The following is a 14,283-nucleotide window of genomic DNA, read 5'->3' on the forward strand; positions in this document are numbered from 1 at the left end:
GCTGGCACTTGGAAGAAGAAAGTGGTCAAGGTTTTAAATGGCACTGAGAAGTAGAGTAACATAAGGGCTGAAAAATTATAAATATCACAATTAGATCTTTAGTCATTATCACAAATATTGCTGAGGAATGTGCTGAAACATGTTATTTGGTGGAGAATACTTTGGAGGCCCTCATGGGATTTTTTTCTGTGGCTTTTTAATGAAGCATTGTTCCTGACCTATAGTATAGAGATAACATGAAAAGAGAATCAGGATTAATTGAGATTTAGCATTCCCCTTGATTTAAAGACGTTATTAGCTCCCACGAAGTAGTGGAGCATTGATCCACAGTCCTCCTAAGCTTCTTTTCCTAAAATGTGGTTTGGGCAGAATTGAGAAAGCTAAGCTTGTCGTCAGTGACATTTGGGGAAAACTGGGCAGAAGTTTACAAGGAACTTGTGAGAATTGCCCTATTTGTAACCTATTGTTTTCCTTGAATGAATAGTTTCTCTTTAACAGGGCATCCTTTTTAAATGTAAAATTTAGATTGCATCTTAGATTTGCGCTTTTATAGCTACTGCTACCTGTAACTGAAATCGCCTCTTGAAACAGTCAGGTCGGCTGTCAGTTTGTTAAGCCTTTTCCAGATTCCCCCAGGCATTTAGCCATTTCCTCCTCTGTGCTCTACAAATGAGGTTGTGTTATAATGATCTGTTTACAGCTCTTTCTCCTTCTTATTAAACTGTCACTTCAGGCTGTTAGGGCCTTGAGAGCAGGGACCTTATCTTATTCCCCCCTTCACAACTGTGTTTTCCCTGTGGTAGTCCTTCTGTAAAAGGTGACTGTATAAAAGGGCCTGACCCTCACAGGTTCTAGAGAAGCTGTGCAGGGTACTGGTAACTTCATAAACCAAACACTTGGTTGACTTGATGCTTCTTAGTATCCCTCATAAGCTTCCAGAGTCTCTTGACACATCCCTGCTGATTCGTTGTATTGTTTTTCTCCTGGCAGCCATATGCAGAACCACCATGCCACTGTGTGATTATGCAGACATCATGCTGCAATTTTATTACAAAAATGTCTGCCTGCAAATGGGGTGATTTTATAGCATATACAACAGTGAATACACCTAAACCAGCTCTGTCAGGATCATACAAAATTCCTTCTTAGTAAGTTTTTAGAGGTGTTTTGTTACAGTTGTCTGATGAGAGAACAGTGAAGACTTTATTATATAATAGAAGATCAAATTGATTTGGGGGTAAGGATAGTAATATTATGATATTTTAATCTTCATACAGTGTTTATAGGTTATAGCTTTTTTTTTTTTAATTTTAGTTTCTCTGATTTGTTTTTTAAAGGGGGCTGTCCTTGGCTTTTAGAACTGTGGAAAAGTTGTTTCATTGACTTCTTTTTCATGTTTCTGAGAATGGATTTGTTTTCTTCTATTGTATGAGGAGCTTAAACTTGAACATATTTGAAACTAACAAAGCCTTCACTGAAAAAAAATGAGAAATATCATGAATCACTACTTCTCTAAAACATATGCAAACCCTTCTGGTTATAGCAAACTGTGTTGGCTTGCTTATCTATATTTCAAATTACATGATGAAACAATTTTGTTTTCTCAACTTGAGATGCTATTTTTAATTTTTGTTACAGCAGTTTCATGTGAAAGGAATTTGTTTTAGCACCAGTTATGTTGCGTGCTAGATTTAGTTGTAAGACAACTCAGATTGAGGTATCTAAAAATTTTTATATCAGTAGCATTCTAACAAGGTACGTACAATATGTTTTGTAAAATGGTTTGCCCACACACGGTTAAAAATCCCCATTTTGGGTAAAGGGCAGGAACTGTAGAAGAAATACAGTCAGCCACTAAATGTCAGTCAACATTTAATGAAACATGTATTATGTGGTAAGCACTGTTCAAATTGCTTGACATGGTTTTTCTTATACAATAATCAGAAAAATCTCATGAGGATTACATTATTGTTTATTTTCTGAAAGGAAATGGAGTCACGGGGAGGCTAAGTAACCTGCCTGTGGTCAAAAAACTGTTGAGAAAAGGAACTGGGCTTGAACTGGGGTCATCTGACTTCACAGCTGATGTGCTTTTGACCTTTAAGCCGTACTGCCTTCTATGTGAATAGGCATATGAAGAAAGGTTTAACCTCACTTTAAATTGAAACATACGCACAGTTAAAACAGTGTGATGACTTTTCTTGCAAAGAAGAAAAATAATTGTCAGTATTCAGTATGAGCTGAGATGTAGGGAAAGGAGAAATTTAATGCACCCAGGTGCAAATATACATTGTTACCTCTTTTTGGAGGATAGTGTGTGTAAATGTTGAAAACATGCACATGTTGTGACCTATCCATCCCGCTTCTGAGAATTATCCTACATAGCTAAACACAGAAAAGCACAAAGATGTCTGAGCAGTCATTACAAAAGCAAAGTTAGGAATGTAATTGCTGACATGGAAACCTGTCCACAGCGTATTATCGAGTGAAAGAAAGCATGTTGCAAAACAACATGTATAGTTCTATTTCCTTCTGTTAAATAAGTACCATAATGTTTATGTTACAAACTCTGGTTTGAAGTGATGTTCACCAAAATGTTAACAACTCTTATCTTTTCTGCTAGTTAGTATACCTTGGTAATCAAATGTCTGGGCAGCGCAGGCACTCTACCCGGGGTTGAATCCTGTTTAACTTACTAGCATTGTGACTGTGGGCAAATTACTTAACTACTTTGTGCCTTAGTTACTTCAGTAAAATGGAGATCACTATTACAGAATCTATCTTGTTGGGTTGTGAGGCTCACATGAATTTGTAAAGTGCTTAACATAGTAAGTGATCGATAAAACTGAGCAACCATCATCATCATTTCTGGGTGGTGAAATTCCAGGCAGTTTTAGCCTTTTATATACCTTTTATTGCTTGAATTTTTGAAACAAATATGTATCGTCTTGGAAAGAACAGGAAAAACTGTTTTTTAGAGTCATTTTAGTTGGTGTGCTTACAGTTTAAACAAGAAGTATCCATTTATTTAGAGCTAAGTTTATTTTAATACTCAGTAAATGCTTTCTTCAGTAACTATTTGCAGCCATGTATCTTGGTGTTTTATCCTATGCTATATGCCAATTTTAAGGGAATTGAAATCATATTTTACTCTTATGGCTGGAAGGCATGCATAATCACAACAGATTCTTCCTGGAGGAGCTGCCTTAATTTGCGGCTGCAATGACATGTTTGAGTGTGACGTCAGTCTGGTGTCAGACTTCCAGAGTGGCAGGCCAGCCTCACAACCACAGTATATTTCCTCAGTGCTTCATCCCCATAGTGCTCATTGAGAACAGCTCGAAGACAAAAGAGTTGAGTCTTATTTTTACTCCGGTGTCCTTTTTGCCTGTAATTGAATATCCTTTTAAGAATTGATTTTGGTGAAGCCTGGTGAGTAATTCTTGTTACTTTTATGTATTAATAATAAATAGCTAATGGCTAAGTGAACAGTAGTCCTTTTCCTCTGTTAATGATCCTATGGCAAATAGTCTTTGTAGCTCTAGTGCCAGGCACAATGTCTACTGCAAAGGATTTACATACTATAAATATTATATTGTTGTAGAAATATAAATATATTCATTAGGTTTTCAAATGCTTGAGCATTTTAAGATTTGAGCATTGGAAATATCTTCGTCTTCCTCCCTCCTTAACTTTAGGCTACATGAATACATAGTAGTCACAAATTGCTTTAAAACCTAAAGGTTTGTATTTAAAATCTTATTATACCTTACTTTTAACTTACTCAGAGAAGATGCTTGATTTGCCCCTAGACCTCCAAAGAGAATTAGATGAATAATTCTTCAGATGTTCCTGTGGAGGTACTAACACTATACATTATATAATTTTTTTAAGATATATCAATATTAGTCTAAACTTATTAATAGAAGCTGCTATTTCTTTAATTCTTCAGTTATTTGGGCCATTTCAGTGATATGATTCAAAATAGGAATCTTTACTGACTTAAAATTTAAGAGCGATATAATGGCAGGAGATTATATATTACAGATAGCATTTTATTTAGCATTTAAAGACATTTCTTAATTTTTAAAGAAATTAAGAGTTCTGCTGTTAATTGTAGAGGCCAGGCAAGATTTATTAATAATATCAATTCATGTTTCTTTGAATTGTACTATGTAAATTGATTTTTGTTGTTTTAAAAGCATTAGTTTAAGAAGTAGGTTATGTTGGGTAAGTTTTTTATTTTGTTTTTAGACATAGCTATTTTGCTTATAAATTCTTCCCTGTTTCATATGGATGCATGATACCATTGTAATTTCATTCTATTTATATTGTACAAACTAAAGCCTATAAAGTCTTACACTTTGCCATTTCTGGCATAATTGTTTTCTTGCATTTTCGGCAGCAGCCTTGTGATTTCAAGGTCTGTTAGAAGAATTTCCAAAGTTTTTTCTTAAGAATAAAAAAAGAATAGTTTTTTTCTTATAATTGTGCTACTGTAGTTTTTTGTGTGTTTGCTACTCTAGTTTTCAAGTCTAGATGAGGAAAACATGATATGGAAATTCTTACTAAATGTGTTAAATATTTTCACTTCAGTTTTCTGAAGCAGTTGAAGAATGACTTGCTGTACATATTTTTTGTGAATAGTATAGTTAGGTATTGAAGTGATCTAAATCAGCTTTTTGTATGTGAATGTGAAAGGAATAACAAGTTTTAGGAATTAACAATAACTGCTTCATATTATGACTCCCAGTATATTATACATCTATACTTAGAAACATAGAAATGTAGAAGTAGGGCTTCAAGTTTGCTCTATTTGACTTGAAAGTCTTAATTTAAGATCCACAATTTTTTCCTTAAGTTGCTGAATTTTCAGATTCCAACTAAGATTCTACCCAGTTTAAGTATACAGAAGAATATTTCTATTCTCTTTAAAAATTTATCTTGAATCCACTGAAAATGTTTTAACATGGCTTTAAGTCTGTATTTTAAACTTAATCAGTAAGTTACTGTGGTGATGATGAATTGGAATATTCAGTATACATTTTAAACAAAGATGTTTTTGAGACATTATGACATCATAGGTCATGGGTTGCTACGAAAGTTCAAGTGTGGAGAAACTATTTCAACTTTTTTTTGTATGAACAGGAAATTATATCTGGCAAAAAAAAAAAAGTAAAAGAAGAGGGCAATGAGCAGAGCTGTGGGGATAACTTGAAATTTAACATAAAAGTTTTTCTCTAGAATAAAGCAGTAAAACAGAGCATTTGTCTGTTTTCCAGTGGATAAGGTATGCTTTGAGGAACGCTTTCCACCAATGCTATAGACTGCTTGAAAAAGTATAATTGTGCTACTCTTCTTTGTTTGAAATTTAGCCTAGTAAACTCAGATGGAATAGTATTGGTCTTAAGGCCCTTATAGTCTTAAACTATATTTTTGTTTCCTCTTGGTAGACAGTACAAAACCTTGTATATATCGGGTGCTTACTAAATATTTCAACAGGAAGAAAATGAATTGGCAAAGCAAGTTAAATACCTGAGGAGGATATCTTGATCTTTGCATTGTAGAGACTCCATCTTCACTCTGATGATCAAAACCTGCCAGTTAACTAGCCTGTTGACAGCATGCCCTGCGTTGTACTCTGCTGGAAGGAAATGTGTCTCCAGAGTGAAATAGTGCCATCACAGTGTCCTGCAGTGGCCATTGGATTTCCCCCATGTCTCTAGTTATTGCCCATTCTGCTCACAATGTCACTGCTATAGGAATTGGGTTACTTACCCTGCTATTCTGGGTTGGATTTCTGTCCCACTCATGCCTCGTCTGCAAGTGAGAAATTTCTCAGTGTTGAGGATAATGATTTATTGACTAAACTGAGCCTAAATTAAGTGCCGTGTGCATCACATGAAGTGCATTACTATTTGGGCTTTTTCAGGGTTTTAAAAAATATATTATTTTGGAATTGAAGTAAAAGAAAACCTAGGAGGGGAACAGATACGTTGTTTCAAACTTATATAATGCATTTTATATACATAAACATATTGTTAGTTAAAGCCTAGATTTTCAACCACATTTCTTTGTGCCCTAGCCAGCCTCAATCTGCACTGAACTCTAGCCACATCTGACTAATCCCGCTGATTCCACCAGGCTCAATTCAAATGGTAGCCACTTCCATAATGCCCTCTCTGCTCTTTTCCTTTCTAAGCAAGATCAATCCCTAGTCGGTTTCCCCTTTGTATTTTGTTTATGGTTATGTGAGTCTTCATGTTTATTTATTTGTATTTATAATATTACTAAGGCTGTGTCACCGGTGCCTACCACATATAGAATGAATAAAGGTATTTGTTATGCTACGAGATAGCTCTTTTGAAAGAAAGCCAACCGTTTTTTACAAAACCTTTTTGTATCATAGGAATATCATTTGACTTATGAGTCAGCTACTTTTTTATTCTTGAAGAAATTGTTTAGATAAAGCTCATGCAGCATATGAAAATGAATATTGCACGATAAAGAATAAGTGATTAGCAATTTTTTTCCTATTTAAACTGAACTGTTCCTCTGTCAGTTTGACTCTATTGGAAAGAATGTGTTTTATCTACAGTAAAATAATTAGATCTCTTTAAATTGTGTGGTAATTTATGTGTAGGGTATAATTTGGTTAACTTTCTAAAGTGGAGTGTGACCACACACACAAGAGTAGATTCTTAAACTTTTACTAATTTGCCTTTTGCTTCCTTCCCAAAGGTATAATAAACTTCTATTTAATGCATGTAACAATAAAATACTACAAATTAGCATTCATTAGGGAGATTTTTTTTTTTAAAAGACAGGGTCTTGCTCTGTTGCCCAGGCTGGAGCGTAATGGCACCATCATAGCTCACTGCAGCCTTGAACTCCTAAGCTTAAGGGATCCTCCCACCTCAGCTTCCTGAGTAATTGGGACTATAAGGATGCACCGCCTCACCTGGCTAAGTTTTAATATTATTATTATTTTATTTTATTATTATTATTATTATTATTATTTGTAGAGACAGGGCCTTTCTTTATTGCCCAGGCTAGCCTCAAACTCCTGGCCTCAAGCAGTCCTCTCACTTCGGCTTCCCAAAGTGCTGGGATTACAGGCTGTGTATATTTTTGAATGCCATGTTATTGCTTTTAAATGACGAGAATATTTCTGATTATTGAAATGTTTCTGAGTTGGGGTTCTGCCCAGTTTTAAAAGTCAGTAAGACTTTTGTGACACAATATTTTTATGCAAGTGACTTTGCAACTTTTCGAGTAAGTATTCTTTTAACCCACTAAAATATACCTGTGAGCATTTTTATTCTGTTATGTGGCTTTATTATAAGTGCTTTTTCCATGTATCATTTAACAGTAAACTTTAACCTTGGATCACATTATCAGTGTTCCTTATTCATTAAATTATAATTGTATGCAAGCCATTATATTTCACATTAAAGATGATGCAGAGAGCCCACTATTATTTAAAGCAAGGAAGTGACATAATTTACTTGTTTTTAAGAAATCTGATTCGACTGACACATTTAAGTTCAGCTATTCTATGGTGAGGGCTCTATTAGATCCAGCTAATATGCCTTGGTATGTAACCAGATACTTTATCCTTTTAAAGGGATAGGGGTTTTATTGTGCTGCTTATGGTTAGTTTGGTTTGGTTTTTTGGTTTTGATTCCTGTTCTACAGAAAGAAGTTGAAGCTCAGCTTGGATGATAAACTCAATAGTGAAAAGTCTTGTTACAATGAGATGGATTGGGATGCTGTTAAGAGAGTCTTATGTTGTACATGATAAATACATACTGTCTTAATTTTTCAGTTGAAAAATAAATTGTAAAAATAACTGGGTGCGATGGCTCATGCCTGTAATCCCAGCACTTTGGGAAGCCGAGGCAGGCGATCACTGGAGGCTAGGAGTTCAAGCCTGGACAACATGATAAAACCCGTCTCTACTAAAAATACACAAATTCTCTGGGCATGGTGGTGGTGCCTGTAATCCCATCTACTTGGGAGGCTGAGGCAGGAGAATGACTTGAACCTGGGAGTTAGAGGTTGCAGTGAGCCCGAAATCACACCACTGTACTCCAGCCTGCCTGGGAAATAGAGTGACACTCCGTCTAAAGAAAAAAAAAGAAAAGAAAAATAAATTGTAAAAATAAATATATTTTTTTTTTAAAAAAGAGAGTCTTGGAACCGTATGTGCCTGCACAGTGGCTGAGATGTTATTAGCAGTCAATATCACTTAATTCTAGAATACTTGGCAGAAAATTACTTTGGCAAATTAGTGTGTACATTTTAAGAATCATATTTCTTTTTTAACCATATAGTACCAGTTAATCTTCCCATTTTCTTAAATGGTTAAGTTCAGAGTCACTCAAATGACTTACAGTTGAAAGAATTATCTAAATTATGTTAAGCACTTTTGCTTTTAATTTATCAAGTGATCTAAAATGTAACTGTGCCATGATACTTGGGATGGATGTGATAGGTACATTTTGTTTTTAACTAGCATCATTCTTACATTACTTTCAGAATTGCTTTAAACTCATTAAAAGGTGCTCATTTTGTAAATTCCGGTGGGTTTTTTTGGTTTTTTTTGTTTTGTTTTGTTTGTGTGTGTGTGTGTTGTTGTTGTTTTTCTTTTTTGAGACAGAGTCTCAGTCTGTCATCCAGGCTGGAGTCAAGTGGCGTGATCTCGGCTCACTGCAGCCTCCACATCCTGGGTTCAAGCAATATGCATACCTCAGTCTCCCTAGTAGCTGGGACTACAGGTGTGCGTCACTGTACCTGGCTAATTTTTGTATTTTTAGTAGACACAGGGTTTCACCATTTTGGCCAGAGTGGTCTCAAACTTCTGACCTCAGGTGATCCGCCTGCCTCAGCCTCCCAAAGTGCTAGAATTACAGGCATGAGCCACCACACCCAGCCCATTTTGTAGATCCTTAATGTGTATGCTGGTTTTATTCAAGAGAGCTTTTAAGAAAGGTAACTTCGAAATTATCAGTGAAAAACCAAATTCTAAAACAGGGGAGTTGGTATGTGAGCCTTTTATGTTTTGAACATTTAATTTTTTCCACCTTAATGTTCTTAATGTCTGTAATAATGGTTTTAGCTTTGTACTTACAGTGTTACATCATACTCATATTTTCTCACTGGGGTTTAAGTCATCTCCTCTGAGTCAAGCAAGATTTTTAGTTCCTGTTCGGTGCAACACATGCTTTACAATTGTTATTATTTGTATTTAAATACTTTGATACCGGTAGTGGTAGAAATGTGAGGTAACATTTCTAAATCTGTTTTGGTGGTAATTTTGTCTGAACAGCTAAGAGTAGAAAATGATTGTGAAACTTCCAAGGATGAGAGGCATTGGGTTTAAAATTAAACTGGAATTGGGAAAGGTTTCATTGCTGTGCTTCAGATAGAAATGATCCTGGGGTGATGGTAGGCAGTGAGATGAGAGGAGGAGGGAAGAGGAACAGTGAGGGAGGCAGCATGTGCATGGTACATCTGCTGTCAGTGGAAGAAGGAAAGGGCCTCTAAGGAAAGTATGGCTTTATTCTGTTCTAGTGTCGTTGAATACAAGATGAAAGACAGAACTGAGAAGTCTCGTTGGCTGTGGAAGAGTTGGAGAAAGGGGCAGCTGTTGAAAGGCTGGGATCTGAAAAGGAGAGCAGCTCAAGCCTTGGAGGCACTCCTATTTGGAGTATGACTTCTGGCAACTTTCTAAATGCTATGAGCCTCAGTTTATGTATTCATAAACTGCAAATAATAACACCTACCTCAAATGGGCTCTGTGAGGATTGTCAAGGCCATTGTGTGACAGCTGAATATGTGAGTAGCACTAAGTGACATGCTTAAGTGGTAGCTGTTATGGTGGTGATCATACTACTTATTGCTGGAGGTGAGGATGAGTGAGGTTTTCACACCTGATTAATCCCTTCTTTTCCCCCAAGAAATTGGAAGTTACCCATTTTCTAAATGATGAGAGGAGAAAGAATAGAAAATAAAGGGTTAAGATCTTAAGAAGAATTTGTAGATGGTGGGTAAATGAAACATTGAGGTTTGAGCAGGATGTCTGGAAGCAGTTAGTTCTAAGTTAAAGGCAAATGGCATTTAGAACTAAATGTGGGGAAAGGAAATATATACTTTTCATGTTTTACCCCACAAAAAAAATTACAATCTTTGAGATTGCTAACTCAGTGGTTATTTCTTCACATAACCAAGATGCAAGAATTCAGTTTCAAGAAAGGCAGAGCACTTTTAATGTTTTTCTTTTGTTCTTAAAACATTGCCTTTAATTGTAGGCACAATTTTCTGTGCCAGCATATTTTCAGTTTAAAAATAAATTGCAGAAACAGTCTTTGTAGCAGCTAGATTTCAACAGGACATTTTTCTCCTTTTTATTACAATGAAAATAAATTAAAATAGTTAGCTATGTAAAACATTAAGAAATTTTGTATTTAATAATAATTTTTAAATTACTTGACTAGCATAGACTGAATTGATTTAATAACTAAATGGCTGCTACAAACATGTTTTTTAAACCTAATTAAGATTTGATTGTTTGAGTTGCAAAATTACAAGACACTGCATGATTTCTATTGATGAAAGCTCTTCACTTTTAAGACAAGCTGGAGAGTGTAATTGTTTTATAGAGTAATGAAACTAAGGCCAACTTGAGAATGTAGTAAATTATAGTTAAAAATTATAGTACTCTTTTTGGTTTCACTAGAAGGATACTGAAAACACAAGTTAAAAGCACACATCTGAGCTTTTTGCTGCGTAGTTTTCTTCACAGAGGAATACAATAGCTTCCATAGTTTCCACACCTCTTCTGCCCCACTCAAGTCTAACATTATTGTGGATATGTGGCAGCTTTTGTGGGTTGGGCCTTTATAAAAGTCCAAGTCATAATACTGGCTTTTGTTGCCAGGATTGGCAGAAGAATTGCCAAATGGCAGCTGCCAAACCAATATGCTATTCTGTTTTTCTTAAACTAAATTAAATATTTCTCTCTTTCCCGTAAGGGAAATACATGATTCAGAGCAAATCATATAAATGGGTTGACATCTTAGTTTAGCAAGAAACAACTGAAATCTCTTCTGTGGGATTCTAAAATACGTATTACTCGTTTTGCACAGTAGATACATTTTCAATGATGTTACCATGGTTACACATATGAAACACTGCATAATACAGCTTGCTTTGCCTGACTGTAATGTATCACTCAGAAGAATAGTATTGGCTGTTATTGGCAATATGTTAATAGCAATTTCAGTATTCTTTTTAAAAAGCATAGTGGATTTTGGATTAAAAAGCAGAGTGGGCCGGGCGCAGTGGCTCAAGCCTGTAATCCCAGCACTTTGGGAGGCCGAGACGGGCGGATCACGAGGTCAGGAGTTCGAGACCATCCTGGCTAACACAGTGAAACCCCGTCTCTACTAAAAAATACAAAAAACTAGCCGGGCGAGGTGGCGGGTGCCTGTAGTCCCAGCTACTCGGGAGGCTGAGGCAGGAGAATGGCGTGAACCCGGGAGGCGGAGCTTGCAGTGAGCTGAGATCCGGCCACTGCACTCCAGCCTGGGCGACAGAGCGAGACTCCGTCTCACAAAAAAAAAAAAAAAAAAAAAAAGCAGAGTGGATTTTTAACTGCTCTGTCACTGAGGTTACCCATGAAATAGAGATTTTTTTAAAAACCCACCAAAAACACATGCTCCCACAAGGAAGAACTGCATTATAACAGGTAGTCAGTGTGTAGCCAAAACATTAAAACATATTACTGAAGGTAGAAACAAAATCTCTAAAGATCTGAAGTTCAGGTTAAATCACCCTTTTACCTTCCCAAAGCAAGAAATTAGTAAAACCATTTTCCTCTTTTACCATATAAAACACAGAAATCTACTTTTGAATATACTAGCGCACATGTTTCCTTTGGACCATATGTAAGTTGCTTTGTCTAAGAAAACAGAATATTTCTTAGCCAATAGCCTCTTCCTTCCCCTTTTTCCTTGCTGTTACAATATAACCTCATTTTATTCAGTTTCCTCTAGGTGGGCCACAGACAAAGTTGTGCATCTTGACTGGAGTTAGCTCGCTCACCATAGTAGTCCCACTTATTTTGCCGTTGGTTGACTTGGACATGGAATCTCATATCTCTGACTAGTGAGATTCTTGAGAAAGATGGCCAGAGAGATTTTGGGAAACTTAGCGGGCAAATCACCCTAGGTCAGGAGTTCGAGACCAGCCTGGCCAACATGGTGAAACCCCATCTCTACTAAAAATACAAAAATTAGCCGGGCGTGTCGGCAGGTGCCAACAAGTGTCAAAAAACAAAAACAAAAAACCTTCCTTTTAACTCTAGACTTTGTGGTTCAGAGTATTACTTTGTGATACAGCAGCAGCTTGGGCTTGTGAGGTTGCCTAACTAAAAAGCATAGGGCAACCCAGTAAAGATGGCAGTGCTGCAGTATTAAGCAATCCTGAGTCATCATCTCTTTGAAATCATAAGTATTATTTTAAAATCAGGAATAGTTCTTTTTCATACATGATTTTAAAAATATATCTCATTTACTGCTTTGTTTTTTTTTCTGAGACGGAGTCTCACTCTGTTGCCCAGGCTGGAGTGCAGTGGCACAATCTCAGCTCACTACAAGCTCCACCTCCCGGGTTCACACCATTCTCCTGCCTCAGCCTCCTGAGTAACTGGGACTATGGGCATCCACCACCACGCCCGGCTAATTTTTTGTATTTTTAGTAGGGATGGGATTTCACTGTGTTAGCCATGATGGTCTCGAACTCTTGACCTCGTGAGCCACAGTGCCCAGCCTACTGCTTTGTTATATATATGTAACATTACTGGAATTTTTAAATGTTTAAATCTAGTACATTTACAGCTGGGCACGGTGGCTCACACCTGTAATCTCAGCACTTTGGGAGGCTGAGGCGGGTGGGTCACAAGGTCAAGAGTTCGAGACCAGCCTGACCATGATGGTGAAACCCCGTCTTTACTAAAAATACAAAAATTAGCCAGGCGTAGTGGTGGACGCCTGTAATCCCAGCTACTCAGGAAGCTGAGGCAGGGAACTGCTTGAACCCGGGAGGCGGATGTTGCAGTTAGCCAATATCACACCACTGCACTCCAGCTAGGCAACAAAGCGAGACCAAAAAAAAAAAAAAAAAAATTTAGTACATTTAGTACTGGATTCATTTCTACATAAATCAAATTCTGATTTTTAAATAACTTCTAATAAGGGTATTTTACCTGTAGGTATCAGATAAAAGATGTTTGCATTCAATGAAGTTCTGCATGGTTTTGGTCTTATTAGATGACAGGAATTTTAATACCAAATTTCTTTTGTCAGTTAGTACTTAATTGCTTTGAAGAGTTTCTTTCCTTGTATAATTTGAAGTAACTCTCCATTAGGAATGAAATAGTCCCCTCACTTTTATGGATTTTTATTATTTTAACTGGAAATATGAAACACTATATTAACAAGTTTTTTTTCTAATAGCATATTTTAATTGGGGTTTATATTGAAATGTACACTTTATGTGTTTATTTTCATGAGAGAAGGTGTGCGTGGTTATGATGTTTTTTAAGGAATGCCATTGGCATCCTCCTTTATATGTCTCCTGAGGAGGGAAAACCATAGCAATGTAGACTCTACGAAAAGTATCTTCCTTTAATTACCCTGGAAAGGGAGACAAACACCAACTTCCCCCATTTTCAGAGTGCTGTCATACAGTTTTAGTTATTTATATAAAAGAAACCTGTCACTTAAAGTTGATTTAAACCTGGTAAATTGCTCTTCCTTCCGTCACTAGTTCATAGGAGCTGTGTGCTTTAGCTTTCTCTTTTTATCTAAGCTTCCAGAAAGCTCAGAACTAAGATGTCTGCTTAAAAGTTTAGCATAGCCCAGGTGTTCCAGTAGTTACCTACATAATTCATTATTTGGTTTATAAAATACATAAGATTGGAAAAGGAATTAGGTAAACTAATGAATTTCTATTTTATCTCCAGTAGACATGTCATTTTAGTGTTATACAATTTGATGGAAATATATATACCATTTTATATGCACACTGATTTAGTCATCTTAAAATCCTTCACAACCAAATTATTATTAACTGAAATAATAGTTTCATAGAAGCTTTAAAGTATCAGGCCTTTCATTTACTCTTCTGATTATAGTAAATGATTAAAACTCTGGTAATAAATAGGAAAAAGACATAACGCCAAAGCACAAGCAAACTGTGTTGCTATTTATCAATTCC

The 14,283-nt window shown here is 36.2% G+C and overlaps 1 protein-coding gene across 10 annotated transcripts in view; it reads left to right on the forward strand.

The window, feature by feature from the left end:
• Positions 1-14,283, forward strand: part of PLEKHA5 (pleckstrin homology domain containing A5) — a 248,976-nt gene that overhangs the window by 106,903 nt on the left and 127,790 nt on the right. For 4 of the 10 annotated variants that reach the window (XM_028829302.2, XM_077953137.1, XM_077953138.1 and 1 more), the window contains exon 1: positions 3,252-3,432. The exons of the other annotated variants lie outside the window; for them this stretch is intronic. The gene's annotated coding sequence lies outside the window, so the exon portion shown is untranslated. Of the gene's footprint in view, positions 1-3,251; positions 3,433-14,283 lie in introns of those variants that run through there. 10 annotated transcript variants of the gene reach the window in all.

This window comes from Macaca mulatta, chromosome 11, assembly GCF_049350105.2.
Source record: "Macaca mulatta isolate MMU2019108-1 chromosome 11, T2T-MMU8v2.0, whole genome shotgun sequence".
Taxonomy (NCBI): domain Eukaryota; kingdom Metazoa; phylum Chordata; class Mammalia; order Primates; family Cercopithecidae; genus Macaca; species Macaca mulatta.